We start from the raw sequence: 23,877 nt of genomic DNA on the forward strand, positions 1-23,877 counted from the left end.
TTATCTATCAAGTAATACATTCTGGGACAGAATATTAACCATGCACTGGTCTTTTAATAATAATAATAATAATGTTGGTATTTGTTAAGCGCTTACTATGTGCCGAGCACTGTTCTAAGCGCTTTTCAGGTGATAAACATTTGTATGACCTTATCTTAGGGTTATAATAAAAAATAAAGGCCGCTACAGAACATCATTTAGACTGTGAGTCCGTCATTGGGCAGGGATTGTTTCTATCTGTTGCCAAATTGTACATTCCAAGTGCATAGTACAGTGCTCTGCACATATTAAATGCTCCATAAATACTACTGAATGAATATATTCATGTACATACATGTTTATACAAATATACATGTGTGGGTATGTTTGTGTAATACACTTCAATGACCAAACACTTTCATTTTTAAAAAGCACAGTCTCTGTCTTGGATTTGGCTTATTGGAATGTCAAAAAGAAATGTATTACTTCTTTGGATGATAATTATTAATATTAACACAGAAGAAAACTTTCTCTTACAATATGAGTTTAACAGTTTTGGCCATATTTTATTCTGCTATAGGGCTTTAATTCTTATCTTACGCCAGATGTCTCTGTTTCTCTAGGATTCAGAAACTCTAAATAACACCCTCCACAAATAAGCTGGCAGTTAGAAAGCCCTTGCCCAACATGCCACTAATTCTTATAGGAACACTAATATGTCATTTGGTTTAATTGTCAGGTTGTTTCCTCTACCTACTTCCTTCAATTCATTCATTCATTCATTCATTCAATAGTATTTATTGAGCGCTTACTATGTGCAGAGCACTGTACTAAGCGCTTGGAATGAACAAGTCAGCAACAGATAGAGACAGTCCCTGCCGTTTGACGGGCTTACAGTCTCATCGTGGGAGACGGACAGACAAGAACAATGGCAATAGAGTCAAGGGGAAGAACATCTTGTAAAAACAATGGTAACTAAATAGAATCAAGGCGATGTACATTTCATTAACAAAATAAATAGGGTAATGAAAATATATACAGTTGACCAGACAAGTACAGTGCTGAGGGGATGGGAAGGGAGAGGGGGAGGAGCAGAGGGAAAGCAGTGGAAAAGAGGGTTAAGCTGTGGAGAGGTGAAGGGGGGGTGGTAGAGGGAGTAGAGGGAGAAGAGGAGCTCAGTCTGGGAAGGCCTCTTGGAGGAGGTGGGTTTTAAGTAGGTTTTGAAGAGGGGAAGAGAATCAGTTTGGCGGAGGTGAGGAGGAAGGGCGTTCCAGGACCGCGGGAGGACATGGCCCAGGGGTCGACGGCGGGACAGGCGAGACCGAGGGACGGTGAGGAGGTGGGCAGCAGAGGAGCGGAGTGTGTGGGGTGGGCAGTAGAAAGAGAGAAGGGAGGAGAGGTAGGAAGGGGCAAGGTGATGTAGAGCCTTGAAGCCTAGAGTGAGGAGTTTTTGTTTGGAGCGGTGGTTGATAGGCAATCACTGGAGTTGCCTTCAAGAATACTGAATATAGGGCAGGCAGCCATCAGCAGGAGCATGGGAAAATCAACAAACCACAAGATGCCAAGGCATGAAATTATTGCTTCCTAAGGTAAAAACTCTTATAATTCAATGATTTCAATAAGACCACTGACCACTTTGTACATGATCTACTATCTGAACCGACAGACTCACCCACCTCAAGTTTATTAATTTAAGCAAGTCTAGAAGATATTTTGGTCAACAAATACTGTAAATTCATCTTTATTGTTAACATTCCTGCTATATCAATTCTTTGTGGTAGCAATGAACTCTCAGGAACATCCTGAATAATTTAAAAGATGATCTGCAAAGGGCAACATTCTTTCCATCTACTCGAAGATGGATTTCTCCTACAGAATGACAACTCTTCAAAAATGGTCTTTCTACTTAAGCTTTGAAAGTTATTACACGAGAACGTAAAATCCTGAAATGCACACAAAAATAACATTTGTAATTCCCAAGATGGATTTGAAGTCGTCTGTCAAGGCTAAGATTACATGAAAGCCAACAGTCAACTTTCTACCCCCCATTATCGGTAATGGGTTGAAAATTGTAGAGAATTCACTGCAAATTTTTTTAACCAAGTAATTGATTTACTATCTCATTCAAAACTGAAAATAGGTTCCAATGCATCAAAGTGAATCAAATCCTTGGAAAATCTTAACACGATAATAGGGACCTGGATGGTACCTCTATTTACCACTACAGTTTAAATAATAAATTTCTATTATGTTCTCTGCACCTGCACTAGAGCTAAACAATGCCGAGAGAGGGGCTATTTTTCAGGTATCAAGAAAATGTACCAAACCTATAACCTGAATTAAATAAAAAACAACAGCTCCAAATCCCCAGATAGGTTCCTAGTTGGCAGAATCTTTTGCTCTTGCAACTACACATTCTACCAGATTTACATAAAGTCATGCTTCTTGGGCTATTATGATTTACCTGTAATTCCTGGAGTCAAAGTAACACTCACTACCACTCACAATTTCACTATACATGTTTCTTCATGTAATTACAGGAAAAATTTAAAAAGTAGGGGCATAGCATATAATGTGAATGAAAGCTGAGATTCGTTTTTCCTTTTTTTCACAAAATATTGAAATGTCAATTGAGGTAATCCTCAAATATGTCATATTTACTGTATTTTTAAGTATGCACCTTAAAATGCTTTATAAACATTTAATTCTTTTATCAGGGCAAACTCTCTCTATGAGCACATTTTTATATAACAAAATGCAGAATTCAAGTCATTTTCTCAAGATAACGGGCATATTAATGTGGTGCTACAATAGACCTTAGAAGCCCAGAATGAAGACTGAAATAAATTTCATTTTAACTCAATGTTTACAGTGTACATAAAGGTAAATAACTGGATTTCAAAAATTCAACAAACCTGAGAATGGGAGAGAACTCTATTGAAAAATCAAAATAATCTGCTGGTGAATTTGAGATCCTAAACTTGACTGAACTAAAGGACCTCAAGTGGAGGTTACAAACTGGGGTGGATACAGAGACCTAATGTCCGTGATTGGGGGACTAATAAATGTTAATGACTTCAGCTACCGGAATTCCCAAAGATAGATGACTATTAAGGGGACTGAGCTATAGCTTCAGACATGAACAATTCCAAAAAACACAGAATGATGAAAAATTGTGAAATAGAAATGGTTTCAAGTATGGCAATAGATATCAACTTTTTAAAATCTACCTTGTCAGGAGACCAGTGGTTGTGAAATATGGCTGTCATTTGACTAGCAATAACACAATGTCTGAAATATTTGAGCAGTCAAATAGCAGATGTTTAACTCAGATATGGCTTTATGTGGCAATTATTTTATAAAAAATTCTAACTATGTAGCACATTATGCTTGAACACACATAACTACAAACAAAAAGTGTATAACCTAAAGTGATAAACTCATGTGTGGCAGGTTAATCTGGTTTCCAAAGGACCTAAGTAATTAATCCTGACAGTGTCATAGGAACACTCTCCAAGTGGCCTCAACATTTCCAAATGGCTCTCTCATCAAGAAGAAAAATAAGTTACCCAGAAGAACTGTACAAATACAGATGTAGGGACTTAATTGAAGATTACAAAAAAGTATCTGGTTCTATCTTAATAATAATAATAATGGTATTTGTTAAGCACTTACTACGTGCCAAGCACTATTTTAAGCACTTAGGTAAATACAACGTAATCAGGTAATCCCCATTTTACAGATGAGGTAACTTAGACACAGGGAAGTTTAGTGACTGGCCCAAAGTCCACAGCTGATAAATGGAGGAGCCAGGATTAGAACCCATGACCTCTGATTCCCAAGCCTGTACTCTTACCACTAAGCCACACTACTTCTATCTTGTATTCTATCTTGTACTGAGGTCATATAGATTTGCTGTTCAGGGAAAGGGAATCATGTAAGAGAGATGACACCCAGGGTCTCTCAGTATTCCAGGGCTCCCAGGTCCAGTGGATCAAGAAAAAGGAATTTTCAACAAAATGGTGAAGCCATTACCTGATCAGAGAGACAGATTTTAATTTTAATCACTTAACTCTATAGTAAGAAAGCTTGATTTGCCTTATGATGTATGAAAGAACTATTTTTCAAGTAGATTCATGGTTTATACATGGGTTTTTTTTTGAAAGAGTCAATTTTCACAACCTTGCAGATGGAAAAATACATATTTGAAATATATCTGACATGCATTTCAGCAGAAATTTGTGTTATAGGTATAATATAATGTGTGGTTTGGGGGAAAGAAGAAGATTGCCCAAGTATATGCCATATCAATATTCTGCAAATCAAAAGGTGCCTTTGTGAATGGTTTTCAAGTTACATTAACATTTGTAACTCAAATCTCCCCCATGCAGAATTAATCTTTCATGTTCATAAACCTATATATGCAATGTGAAAATGTTTGTCTTTCTTATCACTATTTTGTCCAGCACTAACGATTGACACATTCATAGACAACTATCATCAGACAACTAACTACCAAGTTCAGAAGCTCTATATCTAAGTGAGTTTGTGAATCAGAAAACTGGGGAAGAAAAGCATGGTATGAAGTTAATTTATTTGAACTAATGGATGTAATATTTTAATATTATTTGTCTAAAAAAATGTAAAAACATAAATGTGAGCATATCAGAATCATTGTGCTATATCATTTGCACTTACTAGAAAGTGTGTAACACTTTCAGCTAAATTAAGAGCACTTCCCCTAAGAACTTCCCCCACATTGTAGACGGGTATGATCCCACAAACTCTGTAGATAAACCTGATGTCTTACAAAAGAAACAAAAGGAATTAAAATGGAGTTTGGGTTGATTTTTTTTACCTCTGTGAACTACATTATCGTAATAGGTAAGGAATAACAAATGATACATATATCTGTATCTCAGCCTTGCAGAATATTTAGAAATATTTGGGATTTCAGAAACCCTCACAGGATGATCCAAATCCCTATTTTAACTATTATCTTCAAATGCAATTCCTAAAAGCAGCAGAAGCTAAGCTTTTAGGTGAGATTTTTCCAGAAGCACACATTTCCAGAAAAACTCAACTGATACAAAGTAAATCAGAGACAAACTTCATTGACACTTAGCTTTTTTAGACAATGTGTCTGATTATTATATCTCCCTGACTTATTTTAATGATTTAATGATGTGACTGCTTCATCCCCCCTAAGGTTAGCAGGCCATTGATTCTCTTACAACCTCCCTTTAATACTTCTAAGGATGCTATTCATGAGATATTAGCTTTTACCCATGCATCCCACAAGGCTGAGATAAAAGACACTTCCTAGCAGTAACTCTTAATTAAGATTCAGTGACTGAACATTCTAGTCTGCTGAAAAATGTATTTTCAGCCTACATCGCCAAAGATGCTTGTTTCAATCCCAACCATAAAACATGGTACATCTAGAAAACAAGTATTTAAGGATTCAGAGAAGGAAGAAGCATGGTTTTCTAGGTAAGTATTTTGATAAAATAAAAAATAAAGTTAAATTGTCTTATAGTTTATGTCTAAGAGTTAAGCAATGAGACTCACTTTTCATTTAATCTATACATGGATTCCTAAAAGGACAGAATACAAATTAGTCTCAGGGATCAGACTCTTTTTTTTTAAAAAAAAAATGTGGGTGCAAAACTCCCCCATCTTCTTTTTGTATTTCCCTTTCCAGCCATTTGTTATCAAATCCCTTTCACAGTTCCACCTCTTTTCTTTACTAGTATTTCCAGTCACTCTTTCTGCAAGTCATTTTTTTATTGAGATAAAATTTAGGACAATGTGGCTATGATCGGCGTACATATGCATTCTCTCTCTGGCCATTAGATGTGGCAGGTCTTTAGCTGAGAAAAGTCAATTATTTTGTCTAACTAAAGAAATGAGAACTACACAATTACTTATTTCAAACTGCAAAACCTATGTTCTGCATTGTTAAAATATAAAGATAAAGCTTTAGACAAGGAATTAAAGAAAAGAATGATCCAAGCTAAAATTCCATCTGTCTCTCCATACACCTCCCAACCACTACACCTGTCCAACACTTGAGTATTTTTAACCCATATACTGATCCCATCAGGGCTATGGCAGAACCAGGTCAGACTAACCTTCCTGGAACTTTTAGCAACTAAAATGTCCAAGTTGCTTACAGTTCCTCTAATCTCATACTTTGGATGTGGTTTTTCTGTGGTATTCACATAAATGTATTTTGTCAATCTGCTTTGCTGCTTGAACTCTACTCTGATAAACAAAATTGGTATATCTAGCATTTTAATCCAAAACAGTAAAACAACTGACAACTGCTCGGAAAAAAAGAATCAGCAGAGGAAAATTTGGGGATGACATTGGGGAGAGGTTGCTTTAAAGTTCTGATTTCATCTGATGTACTTTCAAGATGTCTGAGACCTTGATGCATCATCGTGATGTGTGAGGTGGCAGTGGCAGAGACGTGATTCATTTCTACCCAAACACATTGTCTTTAACTTTTAAAATAACAGTTTGCTGTAAAGCCTGTTATTGTAGGAGTGTCTTTCTATTCTCAGCCATCTTTTCTCTGTTCTCTAGGTTATAAAGGCTAGTGGCCTTTATTCTTTCTTTCCCTTATGTTTTATGTTTTAGTCTTAGTTATATCTAAGCAGAACCCCAAGCATAAATCACACTCATTAGACTCCAGAGAAAATCAGCCCACCAAGCTCTGCCCTTTGAGCCTATATCCAATTCACTGGCAGTGAGTTCTATGAATTTCTGGCTTTCTGAGTATTTTAGTTACTTTCAACATCCATATCTGCCAGCTCTTTACTTTTCTTGCACTGCTCTGCAGCTCCAAATTACATTTCAACTCATCTTGAATGATGCACTGCCTCTTTTCCGCTCTGTGACCCTTGGAAAGTCACTCTACAGATGAAGAAATTGAGGCACAGAGGAGTAAAGTATAAATTCAACATCTTTTCTCCCTCCTATTTAGACTGAGAGCCCCATGTGGAACAGGGACTATTATCCAGTCTGATTATTTTGTATCTACCCTAGTACTTTGTTCAGTGCTTGGCACATAGTAAGTGCTAAATTCATACCGCTATTATCATTATTATTCTCATGTGAATAAAACAATTAGTTGCACTCAATATGGTTTATCTTATGACAGAATTTAGGCTTTTATTAAAAGTGTGATTTTGTACATTACGGTAAGCTGAAAAGAATTTGGGAGCTCACAACAGGTTGAGGATTGGACTGGATACTGAGGTAGGTAATTATAAAGGGGCAAAAAGTACAGACACTCTCAGAGTTTCCAGTACTCTACCAGAGTTTCCAGTACTCTTCCAGTCTCGACCAGAGGAGGGAGAGTCAAGCAGAAGCACACCCATCCCATTCCTAGCTTTGGCAGTGGCTAGTGAGTGGAAGGCAATTTGCTACAAGTCAAAACTCACCTGTGCTGGGCAGCAGCTGTATGGGAGGTAGTTGAGGGCAGAGATTTTTCTACTGCGCACAAGGTGGCAATAGTAAACCACTTCCGTATTTTTACCAGGAAATCTCTATGGATACATTACCAGAATGACTGCAGATGGAAGGGGGCCATTCTGGGAGAGATGTGGTCATGGCATCTCTATGGGCTGGACACGAGTCCACAGCACAAGAAAACAACAACAAAAAGTACAGAGAAAGAGGAAAAGGGAAAAGAGAACAACATGAAAGGGAAGAAAAGTGAAAAAGGAAAAAGAAAGGAGAAAGCAGGCACAGTTCATTAGACAATGTGAAGAGAAGCAAGTAGGGATAAAATGGGAATAGAAGAGAGAGAAGAATGAGGACTGGAGAGATTCCTTCACCTCATCGATGTCTGCTACTATTGCAGCATTCAGCAGAGAGAGTGACAGTGAGAGACAGTTACAGGAAGTGAGCCACAGTGTTAAGTGGCAGAGAGCAAGCACTGTATAGCTTGGATGAAAGAGTACAGTAATATAAGTGATTGTGGCAGCAGCAACAAAAGTCTCTCGTGCTATTACCATCACAGTGCCGGGTTTTGTTCCTCTTTTGCAGTCCAAAAGCAAAACCTCTAAGCATGATCTTTAGACTAACATGATATAATCTTTAAAAGTGGAATAGTTGCACTCAACTTGAGATTTGGGGGCAGATGAATTTAAGAAGTTAGGGACAGTAAGGGTAATATGCCTGAGCTCCTACAGATCCTAAAATTTTCTTACACATCCATGAGCCACATGGTCTTCAGTAATTAATTTTGCTGAGATAAATCACAGGAATTTTGTGAGTTATAATGAATGACTGCCAGAACTTTGGAAATAATTATAATAATTAATAATTGTGCATTTGTTAAGCACTTACTATGTACCAGGGACTTTACTAAACACTAGGTGGATACAAGCAAATTGGGTTGGACACAGTCCCTGACCCATGTGGGGCTCAGTCTCCATTTTACAGATGAGGTAACCTAGGCCCAGAGAAGTGAAGTGTCTTGCTCAAGGTCACACAGCAGGCAAGTGGCAAAGCTGGAATTAGAACCCATGACCTTGTGACTTGTAGGCCCAGACTCTATCCACTAGGCCATGCTGCTTATAATCAATCAAGCAAAATAAATGCGAGAACATCATTTTCCCCATAGTGCTAACATCCCCTTAAACCCATTTCAGATTGAGACCACCTTTGTTATTCTGATAAATTTGTTTACCCAAAAGATCAGAAATTTGGGATCAGCTGAAAGCCGCTTTTCCAATTTGAAACAGTCTAGGACATGAAGTCAAATATCCATTTGTTAAGTAGAAAAAATAAATTGGTTATTAAACCATTATCAGTTAAAACAAAACATGCCTTTCTTGGATCATTTTCCTACATTTTTAACTTTTGATTTATGAACATGAACTTATCCGAAGCTTCTGAGGTGTTTCTCAATACTGATTGGCCAAATATATGTCATCTGACCTCAGATGTATTAGTAAAATTAAGTTTCATGGGGATAAGTTTGCTTTTAAATAGGATGTCTGTATCCTTTAAGTCAATAAACTCCCTTAGGCTAACACTGTCTCTGCTACTCAACCTTCAATTCTTCACTTGAACTTCAGAGACAAGGGATGTGAATTATTGCACAGATGGATAATGATTATTCACCACAACCATCCTCCCCGCCAAACAAGTTGTCTCACTGGACAGGCCATAAATATTAATAAAAGCCTTTGTTGCAGGAATCAGTGGTAAGATCAGAGAATGAAGAAGAATCCAGAACTTCTGTGGTGGAACTAGCCTAAGGGGAAATGAAACTACCTGGGCTACGATGGATCACTTTTGCCATAATGAAGGTGGATAGCAAATCTCTTGAATCAAAAAAGAGTACTGTATAAAGGAAAGAGATGCCATTATATGCGGTGGAAAAGGCATGAATGTTTGCCTATGCACTGCAATAAAAATGAAGTTCCATATGAAATGAATACTTGGCAAAACACAGCTCTTTATTAAGGTTGTTAAAGGGAGACGAAAAAAGATTGAACTTAAAAATACTTAGCAAAAATGACATTCCAGAAGTTAGTGTTATTAGAACTATTCACATCAGCTGAATACTTTCTCTGTTCCCTTTTCACCCAGGTTTAAAGTGTACACTCATTTTTAAACTTTTAACCTGAAAACAGTGGTTAAATATGAGGCAGGCACATATCCTAAAGAAGGTACTTCATTTCTTCTGTATCCTTTAGACTTAGTGACTGTGGGCTTATACTTATGAATTTCCAGTGGTCCATAACATCATATATTGGACTTGTTCAAGTGTTTGGTCTTTATTGTCAGCAATTAGAATTTGCCATTTACAAAAGAGTTAGGTTATGTCTCTTGGACACTTCTAAATCCCTTTCTTAAAAAAAATTCACACTTCCTAATTCTTCAAATTTAAGGATATGGCAGTTGATAAATAAGTTATATATTCATCACATGAACAATGCACTCAAAGGAAAGTAGGTTTGGATGTTGTAAACATAAATATAATTGGTTACAGAATTCATTTACTAGTAAGATAGAGAAGATTCAGAGGTTAATAATGGAAAAACAGCTGAATTACTAAAGAGAAAGGATATAGTCTGTATATTTAGTCAATTATCAAGTGCTTTTTGGGCACACACTGAATAACTTTCCATAACACCCTAGAACTCTTGACCCAAACTCTTGGCCAATCTGGGCCTCTTTATCCATTTAGCAAACAAGCACTACTGTGAAGCTTACCACTTTTGACCATCCAATGATATCACATACCCAAAATTCAAATCATCACTGGTTCCAACTTAATGGTCGGACAATTCCATGAAGGAGATAACTTGCTTAGAGCTAAGGGTATAATTACTTTTTAAGAACGTTAAGAAGGGAGTGATTTTGAGCAAAAGAATTCTGTGGATTCCTTACCAAGAATCAATCATAGAGGATGTGAAGGCAGTTGGAAAAGTTCAAAATGAGTTTGATTAATGTAATATTTTTGAAATCTCAAAAATTATTGATGAACCAACTGTGAGAAAACCTTCTCAGGTACAACTCTATCAGACCAGCCAACAACTGTAGAGCAGGGGATATTCCTTTGATGAACTTGCAATCACATATTTAGTTTTCTGATAAAAATACATGAACCAATTCAAATCCTTCACAAAGGGTGAACCTAGAAATGGCTACATTAAGGAAAGTTGCTTAATAGAAAAAAATAATTTTTTTGCCAATTATTCAGTAATAAACTGCACTTATATTGCCTGATTTCCATTATGATCACTCTGTAGTATTAGACTATATTGTTTCCTCAGAATATTGACAATCATTCAGAACATTAAACCATTACTCAGATACCTGATGAACCATTACCATGGCAGAAATCATCCCCTAAGTAATGATCCCGGAGAGATGTGGCAGGAAAGGGGAATAGGAGAAGAGGGAGAAAAGAAGAAGGACCCCAGGCTTCCAATACATTTCTTCTGTAATGAGACGATTTTTAAGTTGATTTTTGAAGGTTTTCCCCTAACAAATTTCTGTCCCATGGAGGATATGTCTGAGAAAAACTAGTCCCATGTTATAAATTCTCAAGAATTAAATATAAAAAGAATATTTTTTTAAATACAGCATGTCTCCATCCCTTCTGCCTATCCCCTGCCATTTCTACATTCATCCAAGTTTAGTCCAAGCACCCATATAGTGAAATGCTGTCAGATGATGAGTCGCCTGAGAGAGAGAGCATGTGCATATTCTATTCTTGTACATTCTATTCCAGTGGTTGGTGCAGTGGTCTGCACACAATAAGGGCTGAATAAATACTTTTACCGCTATTACCATCACTTTAAGTGGACTATCATGTGTACAAATCATCAGATTTAGTATGTTTTGATGCCTGGAGATAGTTTAATCTGGTTTTAATCTGCTTTAATACCTTACTCTAATTTCAAGTTACTGAGCCACAAGTGAACTGGCAATATATTTGGCCATATCCTTATACAAGCCCTTTGTATTTTCTCTGAATACCTAATGGCTTTTAGAAAAGATGACACTTGCAGTTTTGTTACTGTTGTTGATTTCCCTCTGTGAAATCTCATTTCCATTCATTCTGATGCTAAATTTCCCATAAATTATTTCAATATTTTTAAAGAACACAAAACTTTTAATTGATTGGCAATGACCCTAAATCCCTTTTTATGTTGTGACTGTAACATTTTCTTGTCAGATAGCAGGAAACAGTAATTTATAGGGTGGTTCAAAAAAAAAAAATGAAGCATGAGCAAAATGTTAACAGGGAATGCATGTAGTATTTGGAAACTCTTAAAAACAAAGATTACCCGTAAGAAAGAAATGTCATCAACATATATCTAGTCAGTTCTATGAGTGAAAGTATTTTTCAAATCTTATAGGATCATATAGGATCTTCAAATATGGCTCTCTCCATCATTATCATGTTTTAATCATCACTATTAGGGCATCTGTTAAGCACTTACTAGGTTCCAAGCACTGTTCTAAGTATAGGATCAGATATATGTAGATTAGACATAGTCCCTAAGGAAAATTAAGAGGTTTTTAATTTTTAAAATATGAAAGTTAGCAGCTTTTTCATTTCATTTATGCTGAAGGGGAAAATTTCAATTCCATCTAAATATCTGCTCGCTACAGTATACCATTTCTCTTACAATACAGTCTCCCAAGCACTTACTACAGTGCTCTGCACATAGTAAGGGCTCAATAAATAGCACTGATTATGGATCAGCCTTAGGACTGAAGGTAGAGATGGTTACTGTATTAACTAAAATGGAATGGAGAGGGAGGGTTAGAGTGATGAGAAAGAGAAGCCTTCAGATAGGTAGTAATAATAATGATAATAATGATAGTATTTAATAAGCATCTGAGTGCAAAACATTGCATACTAAGCACTAGGCAATAATATACACAAGAAAATTATCCATAGTCTAATTCATGGTTAGGTATTAAAGAACCATGTAATAAAATTTCTGGAATCCCACAGTGAGTTAATCCTACATGAGACAATAAGGTCCATTGGAGATTCTTAATAAGGGAAGCTATATGATTCAATTGGTCTTTCTAAATTGATGATTCAAAATGGTCTATGGAAGAAATGTAGAAAGGCTGGGGAGAAAGTGATCAGAGGTGAGAACCAGCAAAGACAACACATTAGAAAATGCACCACCCACTGCTGTTTACAAGTAATATGTGATCTAGTGGAAAAAAATCAAGTAGAACCTCCCTAGGGAGTCCTACTGACACTGCCCTCTAAATTCAACATCCTCACCAGTGTTGATTAAGTCTGAATCTCTGGTCTGAGATTTACTCCAAATTCCTCATCACACTCATTAAAGACCCATTGGTAATTGACAGTTCCCACATAAAAAAGGTGTTGAAAAACAGCCAAGCGACATCTACTCACCAAATCTGGTTCTGGCTAGGGATGACCTTTCTTCAGGTGTTTTCCCTACATTTCCAAAACTCACAGTGATGTTCAGATACCTCTCTCTATATAAGACTTCCATAGTCCTCTAAGAATTTAAAGAGATAGCACAAATTAAGATTAATGAAACTGTAGGTCATTTACTACAGTCCCAGTGATATCCTGCTTGTTTTTCTTCCCAGAATAAGATGGGGGACATCTGGGTAGCTGTAGGTAACCTGTGCAGGATTTTAATATGACCTCTTCAAAGCTCATGTTCTGGCATGGACATTCACTATCCCCCAGCAATTTGGCGAGAAGCATATCCTCATCTATTTCATTACATAAGTCTTTTCTCCCAAGCTGCTTCAGCATTTATGGTACCTTGGGAGGATTACCTATCTCTCCAAACAGCTATGCTTGTTAGAGTTGTTATAAAAAAAAATTAAGTTAAACCCTACTTCAAACAGAAAAGGGGATTTTCACAGCAGAATTTAACTGCAGTGGTATATAAGCCAACATCATTCACCTTTTATAAAATATATTTCCCTCATTTCCCCCAACATCTGCTAGAAACCACTTTTCAAGAAATTCCTAGTTTAACAAGCTAAAATTGTATTTAAATCCTAAGCAACATTAATGGTTATATTAAAAAAACTAAATGGTAATGATTTGATTGTATAAATTACATTTTAGACTGTGAGCCCTTGGAATGTGATCACTGTGAGAAAGAGGAGAGTGTCGACTTCCCCTACTCATCCTCCCTTCTGTATCACCTTTTGAACTTGCATTTGTAGCCTGATTTGCACCCCACCCTCAGATCCACAGCATTTATGTACCTATTACCTAACTGTAATTTATATTAATGTCTGTCTCCTCCTCTAGACTGTAAACTCATTATGGGCAGGGAACATGTCTACCAACTCTGTAAAATTCTACTCACCCAAGAGCTTAGTACAGTGCTCTTCACACAGTAAGCACTCAGTGAATACGATTGAATAACTAGGAAAGCCGGACAGATGTGTTTTAATATTTTCAACTCAATGAAAAGAAAGTCCAGGACAAACAACACAATTCTTGGATGCCATTCACCTTGGAGGAAAATGTATGTCTCTAGATTGTCCTAGATTTCCACATTATTGACACTTCTTCCAGTTGATTTTGTTGGTCCAGCACTCCTCCCCAACTCTCCTTCCAATATGCTTAAGTTTTAGGGGTGGCCTTGACAAAAGGGATGGAAACCTCTGACATAACCCAAGTCAAACTGGGTTTAGAGTTTGTATAAGTAACTTGGGAAGCTGAATTGGAGACATTTTACACACTGGGAGATGGTCTTCAAAAAATATCCAATTCACCCTTTGTGGACTGCAGGATGGGGGTGATAAGACTCTGAATTAAGGAAAAACATTACTTTGACCTGTCTTATCTGGTTGCTCTTTCAGGGGATAGACTTTCCTGTAAATATATGAACATAGCCTAAGACAACTTCCAAAATCATTTTCTATAATTAAATATTAGAGATGTTATCCCCAGAAGTTAAAAACTTACATGTGAAAGGGAATAAACATAATAAAAGCAAAAGGTCAAAGTTGAATATTATGCAGAGCATCTAATGGCAGATCTTCCTCCTTCTCTCATTAGTATACTTTGCTTCTATTTATATCCTATGACCTTGAACTAAATTGAAAGCTCCTGTTGATATATTCTAGAAAAATGTGAAATGATAGCTGTCCCTGGTTTCCAAGCAACATGATTTTAACTTTTTAAAGCCCTTCTCTGTACTTCTCCGTTCTAAATCCATGAATTTTTAAAAGATGTTCTCCTAATTACAGTTCATTCTTTTAAGTTTATCTAAAATAAAGCTTAGAAAGAATGTTTCCTAGTACTTGAAAGACCTCATTGCAGTCCTGAGTGTTCTTCACATTAGTCTTGTTCAATGTTTCACTGTCAAACTCAAAACAAAGTGTTTGGTAGTAAAAATAAAAGGAAGAGCTGGACAAACTAAACCTAAACAGCATTTTATATGTCAGGTACTACAAAGCGTTTATTTTTTATTTTTCTCTGAGCTTTAGGACTGTCTACAATCCAAATTCTAGGTGGGTGATTTTGCATCAGCGAGGTACTTCAACTAGAGCTAAAAATGATGGGGCTGCAGGAATTTGAATATTTTCCATGCACAGGATTTATGGCTACTACATGTGAGTTGGAAAAAGGTGTATATAAACTGGTTTCCTAAAATACTGTGTCCAGTTTCCACTTCATGAGTAATGCATGTACTGTGTCACAGCTCTGGTTGATTTTATCCCTTTCCGTTTACTAATGGATCACTCAACTACATTATATTTTAGTGTCCAAATTAAAAAAAAAATCACCTAAAGATACTGAATTGCCAAGAATAATGGGAACGGGTGTATTACAAATATTTCAGCGTGGCTCAATAAAAAGAACATAGGTTTGCGAGTCAGAGTTTGTGCGTTCTAATCCAGCTCCGCCACATGTCAGGTGTGTGACTTTGGGCAAGTCACTTAAATTCTCTGTGCCTCAGTTACCTCATCTGTAAAATGGGGATTGAGACTGTGAGCCCATGTGGAATAGGGACTGTGTCCAACCACATTTGCTTGTCTTAGAACTGAGTACTTGCTTGTCTTGTCTTAGTACTTAGTAAAGTACCTGGCACATAAGTGCTAACAAATACGACAATTATTATTAATATTACCAAAGACAGATGCTTATGTATGCACCTATCTGTTTTCTGTAGTAGTGACACTATAAATTTAGTGTCAGGTTGCCATAATAATGATTCAGATATTTCGATTGTCTAAACATTGGAGCAGGATAAGAAGGAATGAGAAGTAGAAACATAATGCACAGTATCCAATGTTCCTGAGGAAGTTATTAAGCCTGAGAAAAATATTTTTTATTAAAAAGTCCGAGATTTTCACTAGGTGTAATTGCAGATCATTTGGACTTGATCCCAAGATTTTCAAAGCAATACACAGTTTGAAAATAATTTAATAAAATGAATACTGCAATATTAATATAGAAATACAGTCGATGGATAAGTCTGGTTGCCCTTTTTCCTCTGCCATTAAGCTATGTGCTTAAAGTAGCTCAATTTCTCAGTAAGCATGAAGCCAAAATGCCCATGATAAAATCCATTTTTCTAAATCATGGAGGCCATCTTTGTGCCAGAATAAATGAGTTAATACTATGAGTCCAATTTTTGCAGTGTCTAAATTCCTCAGTACTAAACTAAGCCCATTGGAATACACTACAATAATGTAGCAGTGGTAGTAAGGGGACAAGTATTTATTAAGAACCCAATGTGAGCAATATTCTGAAATTCCTTGCCCATAATGATCTTACACTCTAATAAGGGAAAAAGACAAAATTATTACATAAAAATATTCACATATGGTAAAGGATCCCAATTTTTCTATGAGAATTAACATTTCTTAGTAGTGTAAAGATGATTTTGTCTCTTATTTCCCCCCTCCACAAACTTTCAGGATAAATGAATTTTCATTCATGTCCCATTTCCACTCTAAGGAGCCAGTGGTGAAATCTAGCAACAGCATTCCAAAATGTATTTTTTTTAGATTCAAAAACAGAAATATTGTAGACATTGAACTTAGCTCCAATTTGAATATATTTTCAGAAAAATAAACCCTAACGTTACCTTTCAGTAAGGTAATGTAGTAATTTTTTTAAATTACAACTTAACTGAAGAAGAGTCCAAACCCTTTAAGTCTAGCCTCATTTGATTTTAACTCATTTAACTACTGCAACACAGCATGCTCACTTCACTCCTCTAACACCAACCTAATCACTGATCTTCAGACTCATGTATCTTTCCCATGGTCTTATCTCTGGCCTAGGACTTCCTCGCCCTTCATATAAAACCAACAACCATGGTCCCCAACTTCAAAACCTTATTAAAGTCACATCTCCTCCAAGAGGGCTTCCCAGATTAAGCCCTCATTTCCTCTATGTCCTCTCCCTTCTGAGTTGCCCTTGCACTTGGGTTTGTACTTAGTACTTGATTTTCAGTCCACCTTCAGACCCATAGAACTTTTATACATATTAATAATTTATTTTAATGTCTGTCTCCCTTCTAGACTCTAAGCTCCCTGTGGACAGGGAACATGTCTACCAACTTTGCAAAACTGTACTCTCCCAATCATTTAATATAGTACTCTATACAGTATGTGCTCAATAAATACCACAGATTGATAGCTATGATACCAGCTCACCACACATCATTTTGGTTATCTTTTTCTTTTATCTATTATCAGATTTATCCTGTCCTTTCTAAAATTTGGCAACCAAACCTAGATTCAGTATTCTGTGCCATTTTTTTAAATGTGTTTGTTTCTATGCCCTTACTGATGACACAGTGTTTTGTCAGTTTCTCTTAACATGATTTAATAGACTAGTTGACAACTACTAGAAAATACTTTCCCTGCCACAACTAATAGCTTGGTAAATCATCATGTAATTATAATTTGGATATATTTTTCTCTGGTTCTCTTCTTTGGGATTTCTGTGTTTGAAGCTCATCAGCCACTTTTTCTGCCTACTCCCTCTGCTTCACGAGGTCTTTTGGGTCATCCCCACCACCAGAATTTCACTGCCTGCAGGAACTCACCATCACTGAAAAACTGGAGATTGAACTGGGACCCTCCTTTCAGGTGAGAACTCCTAGAATCTCCAAACCACATTCAGACACTGCACTAGATTCCCCTTAGAGTAATAATCCTCATTAAGAAATGATGACTGGCAAAGTCATCTCCAATTTTCCTTACTAATTAAGTCAGTATAAACTTGTGTTACCTAAAGGAATCTGATGCTTGGTTAAAGGTCCATATTCTGGTTTTGAATATTCTTTGATGGCATTATTTATACAGATTAAAAAAAAATTGTGGCTCAATTATAATGCACATTTCCATTAAAAAAACCCAACATTTTGTCAGGGATGATGATGGTTGATTGAGCTATTTGAAGTTTTTACAAACAAAAGGAACTTGGGAAGTTGTTATTGAAACTTTTGCAAGCTTATCTAGAAAAAAACACTTTTGTTCAAGTTTTTTGGATTCTGAAAGTATCTGAATGTTAGCATACACAATTAATTTGGAAAACGCAGCATTTTAAAAGCAGGCATTGACAAGCCATCTTAGGAACTTCTCATGAAATTGTCTAATACTACACATTTATTTGAGAAAATAATTTGCAAATCTTTCAAATCACCCTTCTACATGTTTATTTCTTTAGTTGTTTCTATTTTCTAAGACCCTAGAACAAGATAATGCTGCAGAAATGATACACACAACAGCTCCATGCTCTTTTTAGGGTCTCACAATTTTCAGAAAAAGCAATAGAAATATGTAGCACAGAAATAAACCCACACAGAACTCCCTAAGGCTTCATAAAACATATATTGATAAAATAGGGATAATAATTAACTATATCATAAAGCCTGTGAAAAGGAGGTTCTGAGAGATATTTTGACCAGTAAATTATTGTCATTTTTCAGTATCATAAGCTTATTTTAATATAAATATTGAAGAACAGGTAGAATATTAATGTAATAAAATTATGTGGCAACCTCAAGGACAACATCAAACAAAATTGTCAACTACTTAGCAAATAATCACATTTATTGAGCACTTACTACTACATTGTACTAATATATATGGCTGTATATATTAGTCATATGGAGCTCTTTCTTAACTTATAGACATTTCAAAAGCCACCATTTTTGAACATTTTTAAAATATGTTATAACTTTCTTGCATAGAAAGCATTACTGTAAAATGCCTATTCCTCTCAATCCTGTCTGACTGATTTTTCCACAGCTTTTTAAATCACTTAATAAAACGAATTCAATTAGATAAGGAGGATATCTATTTATTCCACATTTCTGTTAGGCAAACAAACTTACTGAATCTAAATCTGAATCTATATGTCTCACAAAAATCAAATAGAGTTAGTTCTGACTCATGCAGATGAAATTAAATTTCACAGTTCTGGTGATTATCCTATCCACAAACAGAAAACAGAACCAAGAGAAACTTGATGGAACCACAGTTTCCTACTTTAAGGTATTCAGCACCACACAAACTGCTAGCCATTTAGTTCCACAGAATTTAAAAATTAAAAGGAAGTTACAATTTTTGGTGCAAGGGAGAAATGGGTCAGGTATATTGATACCATTCTCAAACTCTATTTACCAATTATACAATAAATCCAGTGCCACATTAGGCATATAAGGAATGACCATTTTATCTCCAGAGGATATTGGCGCTTTTCAGAGTCATATTTTGTTTTGTTTGGGTAAAGACTATGACTTGAGGATTACTTCTTGGCTTTGATTTATAGGTGTGGTGATGTGTTGGTGTGGTAAAATATGTGGATCAAGGAATAATATAAACTATCAAAAATATTTGCTCAGTTTTGGGTGACCCGTATAGCTAGTTGTAAGCTCCTTGCGGGTAAGATTATGCCTAACTCTATTGTACTCTCCCAAGTGGTTGGTATAATGCTCTGCACAGCTTGAGGACTCGAGAAATACACTTAGTGGTTGTCCATGCTCTCAATGCTATGTCTTATACTAGTACTTGAGGCAGAAAATTATCTCCCAGAAAGATCACGGATGTCTTCCCTAAATTATCCAATTACTTGGCAACTCGATTTCTCTTTACTGCTGAACTTCACTACTCCCTTTTTCATATAAAAGGAAGATTTTCACTGCTTTAATTAAATTTAGTTCAACCTAAATCATTTTCAACTTCCAATCAACCTGCCACTTGAAAAAGTATGGGCAAGATCACCTTTTTCTAATGAAAATGACTAAAATTATGTTAGCCTGATCAAGCAAGAATTTCAAATATAAGAAGGGAAATAGGAAAATGATACTCTTTTGCATTTTAAATGTGGAAAATTGCATCCAGTTTTCTGAAGAAAAAAGATGGAGGAGGGAGTACCTCCTAATTCTCAAAAAATTATTCCTGGATATGGTTTCCCAACCAGACCTCCTGCTTCTCATCAAAGGCCTGACATTTTCAGAATCTACACTTTAATTCACCCACTTCAACCAAAATCCAGGATACTCCATCATATTGCACTCAGTGCCAAATCTGCCTTCCACCCATATGTCCAGTGTATAATTTGCATTTTAATTAGGGAATGAAAATGTCATTTTAATGACTCATATGAGCACCATAGCAGTGAATGGCTAAAAGAAAGAGATGTGTATTGTTGATTATCTTTTACACAAGTGGTCCTTGTATGATGACATTACTGTATTGGAGTTGTCCTTCATTCATAGCGTTTTCCTAATACTCAATTGTAGTCATAAAAACTCCAAGTTTTGGGGAAAAGCACACAAGGTTGGGAGAGAAATACTGCAATATCATTAGCAAAAATTATTTATTTGTAAACTCATTAAAGAGTGACTATTAGTTTTTACCCAGATGAAAATTATGATTAAATGAAAACTGGGATGTCATTCAATTTATTGGTGCCCTGAAGAATTTTTGTCAATTCTTTCCTATGTACAGAGACTCTGAATGATGAAAGAGATGTCTATCTTTTGTAAACACAGACATGTATGAAGTTAAATAATCAAAATCTAACCTCTTGAAGTCACACTACTAATACATTTTCCTTTCTGGATATGACTTTCATGCCAAGAGACATTGTCTTTTTTTATGCTTTTGTTAAGCAGTTTCTATGTGCCAGGCACTGTACTAAGCACTGGGGTAGATACAAACGAAATCAGGGTGGACACAGTCTCTGTCCCACATGGGGCTCACAGTTCTAATCCCCATTTTACAAATGAGGTAAATGAGGAACAGGGAAGTGAGGTGACTGGCCCAATGTCACACAGCAGATAAATTGTAGAATTAATATTAGAACGCAGGTCCTTCTGACACTGAGGCCCATGCTCTATCCACTAGACCATGCCACTTCTATTGCATTTCCTGAATTGGAGGTCCCAGAAGCCTGTTGTCTACAAGCATTAGTAACCTGTGATTTTTTTTTTTTCCTCAGCGGTCCCCTATCTGGACTTTGGGTAGAATGTTGAGGTCCCCAACAGGAGAGGCCTGAGGAGAAGTCCAGATCTGAGAGGATAGCTTTGTGTTTCTCAGGTCAAAGTGCATGCATCAGAGTTCCAGGGGCAAGGTCTGGGGAACAAATAGCCCTACAGTTTTTTCCATGTCTTCTTTACTATGGAACCTAGTGCTGGATTGGTTCCTAGCAGTAAGTGTGTAAAGGCTTAGCCAAAACAATCTTTTCAGCATAAAGTATCTACCCCCAAACACTTGCTTGGAGAAGGAGGTACAAGGTGATTCAGCTTTCTTTATTAACATTAGAAGTGAATAAGGAAATAAATAATGTGATTGTTTCAGTTCAGGATATGATTTAGTCAAGCATGTAATAGTAATAATGTCTTCCCATGTGCCAAGCACTGTACTAAACACTGGGATAGATAAAAGGTAATCCAGTGATAATCCTTGTCCCACAGGTGACTCACAATCTAAGTAGGAGGGAGAACAGATATTAAATGCCCATTTTACACTTGAGGAAACTGAGACCTAGGGAAGTAAAGTGACTGGCTCAAGGTGACACAGAAGGCAAGTGGTAGAACCAGGTTCGGAACTAGGTGCTCTTATTTACACATGTCCATGCTTTTACCACTAAACCGTGCTGTTGGAAAAACAGATAAAATGAACCCCAAAAAGACTAGTTGGAGAGATACAATCCTCAAAGAAAGAATGCTACTATAACTTAAATATAGAAATTATTTCTTTTCTTTTTTCTTTTTTTTTTTTTTTTTTTTTTTACTAGACTGGACCCACAGAGGGAGAGTAAACACTTATTTTGTTTCATTTCAAAGATGAGGAAAGAGGGGCACAGAAAAGGAAATGGAGGCCCAGAAAAGCTAAGTAGCATGCCCAGGGTCACAAAGCAGTCACAAAGCAGGCAAGTGGCACAACTGGGATTACAGTCCAGGCCCTCTAAATCCCAGGCACAGGAGTGCTCTTCCTATTAGGTCCTGCTCCCTCAACACAGGGAAATGCTTGGAGTTGGAGATTTAAAGGGTAGTGATGAAAACACTACACATGGAAGATATAAGTGGATCTTAAATGGTTTTAAATGTGAAACTATGACATTTGCAGGATACTACAAATACTCATTTGTAAGTGAAAAAAACAAGTTTAAAGAGGAGGTTGACCCTTTAATCCTATGTGTAATTAGCAAACATTGCAAAAGGAGGAATAGAAGCACTGAGAGGAATCATCAAACAAACTAAATAAACAAATAAGCAGATGTCAAGCTTAGGCAGAAGCAGATAGTGATGATTTTGTTTGACCAAGTTAACAATCACTGAGCCTTGAGAATGTGTCCTTATGAATATGTGTAATATCCTGAAACACTTATTAAGGGAGATTTGGAAATATTTATATATTCACACAGGAAACATTTTGACAAATGATTTTGGTACTATTAAGTATTCAAATGAATTAACTGCAAAGTGACAATGTAATTCACAAAGAAACATTTTTTGTTATACTTTCATCTAATAATTTGAAAATATTCAAGTAAAATATAGGATGATACCTTTGAAATCTACATAAGACTCTTTTTCAAATGTTTAAATTATATAAACACAAAGCTTAAGTATGAAAAACCTAGATTAAAACCTATGAAATAAGAGGAAGCAGTTTGTATTTAAGTGTTAAATCCACTTAGGTCTAAAAGTTGTCATCTCACAATTGCCTGAAATGCAATAGTGCCAAATACCACACTTTTTTTTTTCGAAAACTACCTCACACTTAATGGTTGTGGTGGCAACTTCAAATTTAATTATGATAATCAAAGAACCAATTCAAAATGGGATATAAAATGGAAACAAAGGATTTTATTATATAGAAATATTTATCCTGAAATAATTTGATCATTACAAACAGGGGTCAGAAATGGGGATCTGTATTATGTTATACTTCCTTATAAATTATGTACCATAGATTTCTATGAATTTAAAAATTTGTACATTAAAACTGGTACATTAGAGCATTTAACAGAGAATCTTCCTTTTGGAAATAAGTATTTTCATGAATGTGAAAAAATAATGGACAACATTGGAAGAGATTAAATCTCCAATACCACTAGATGAACTCAAATTTAAGAAAGAAATTGGCAGTACAATCACAGAATGGTCCTGGGTTGGCTCACAATGGCCCAAGTGTTGATTCTGGGTTTGTGACCCCATCACCCAAAATAAAAATCAAACAAAAAATTGCTCATGATTTTGGAAGGAGGATATTATCTAACTCTGGTATCAAAATAGTGAAAAAAGCTGAATTCTTAATGTTTATAGGCCTTCTCCACTGCCTTACTTGTAAAATATTTGGTTCCAAAAGTTAATGAACATATGGAAGCTTAAATCCCCCTACCAGCTCAGTGTTATCTCCTCCATAAGCAGTCCCTCTAGACTTCAAGTTGTTGTGGATAGGGAAAGTACCAACTCTGTTCTATTGTATTCCTCCAAGTGCTTAGTACAGTGCTCTGCATAAAGTGCTTAATAAACACCATTGACCTCTCTCAGGATCACTTCTAGAGAGTTTCCAGTACTCTACCAGTCTTGGCTATGGCAGGGAGAGTCAAGCAGAGGCATACCCAATCCATTTCTAGCTTGGCCAGTGGCTAGGAAGTGGAAGGCAATCTGCTACAAGTCAAAGCTCAACTGTGCCAGGCAGCAGCGGCATGAGAGAGAGTTGAGGGTGGAGACTCAGGTTTACTGCCTGAAAGGAGGCAATGGTAAACCACTTATGTATTTTTACCAAGAAAACTCTATGGATACACTACCAAAACGACTGCAGATGGAGGTGGGACATTCTGGGAGAGATGTGTCCTTGGAGCCGTTATTGTTCGGAAAATACTCGTCCGCATAAGACAAACACAGTTGATGATGA

The 23,877-nt window shown here is 36.3% G+C and overlaps 1 non-coding gene across 1 annotated transcript; it reads left to right on the plus strand.

Annotated features, from left to right (window-relative positions):
• The first annotated feature begins 23,500 nt into the window (after positions 1 to 23,500).
• On the plus strand, positions 23,501 to 23,638 carry LOC114818101. Its single transcript, XR_003765922.1, has one exon. It is a non-coding gene; the product is annotated as a small nucleolar RNA SNORA7 (small nucleolar RNA).
• Positions 23,639 to 23,877: the final 239 nt, after the last annotated feature.

Source organism: Ornithorhynchus anatinus, chromosome 17 (genome assembly GCF_004115215.2).
Source record: "Ornithorhynchus anatinus isolate Pmale09 chromosome 17, mOrnAna1.pri.v4, whole genome shotgun sequence".
Taxonomy (NCBI): Eukaryota; Metazoa; Chordata; class Mammalia; order Monotremata; family Ornithorhynchidae; genus Ornithorhynchus; species Ornithorhynchus anatinus.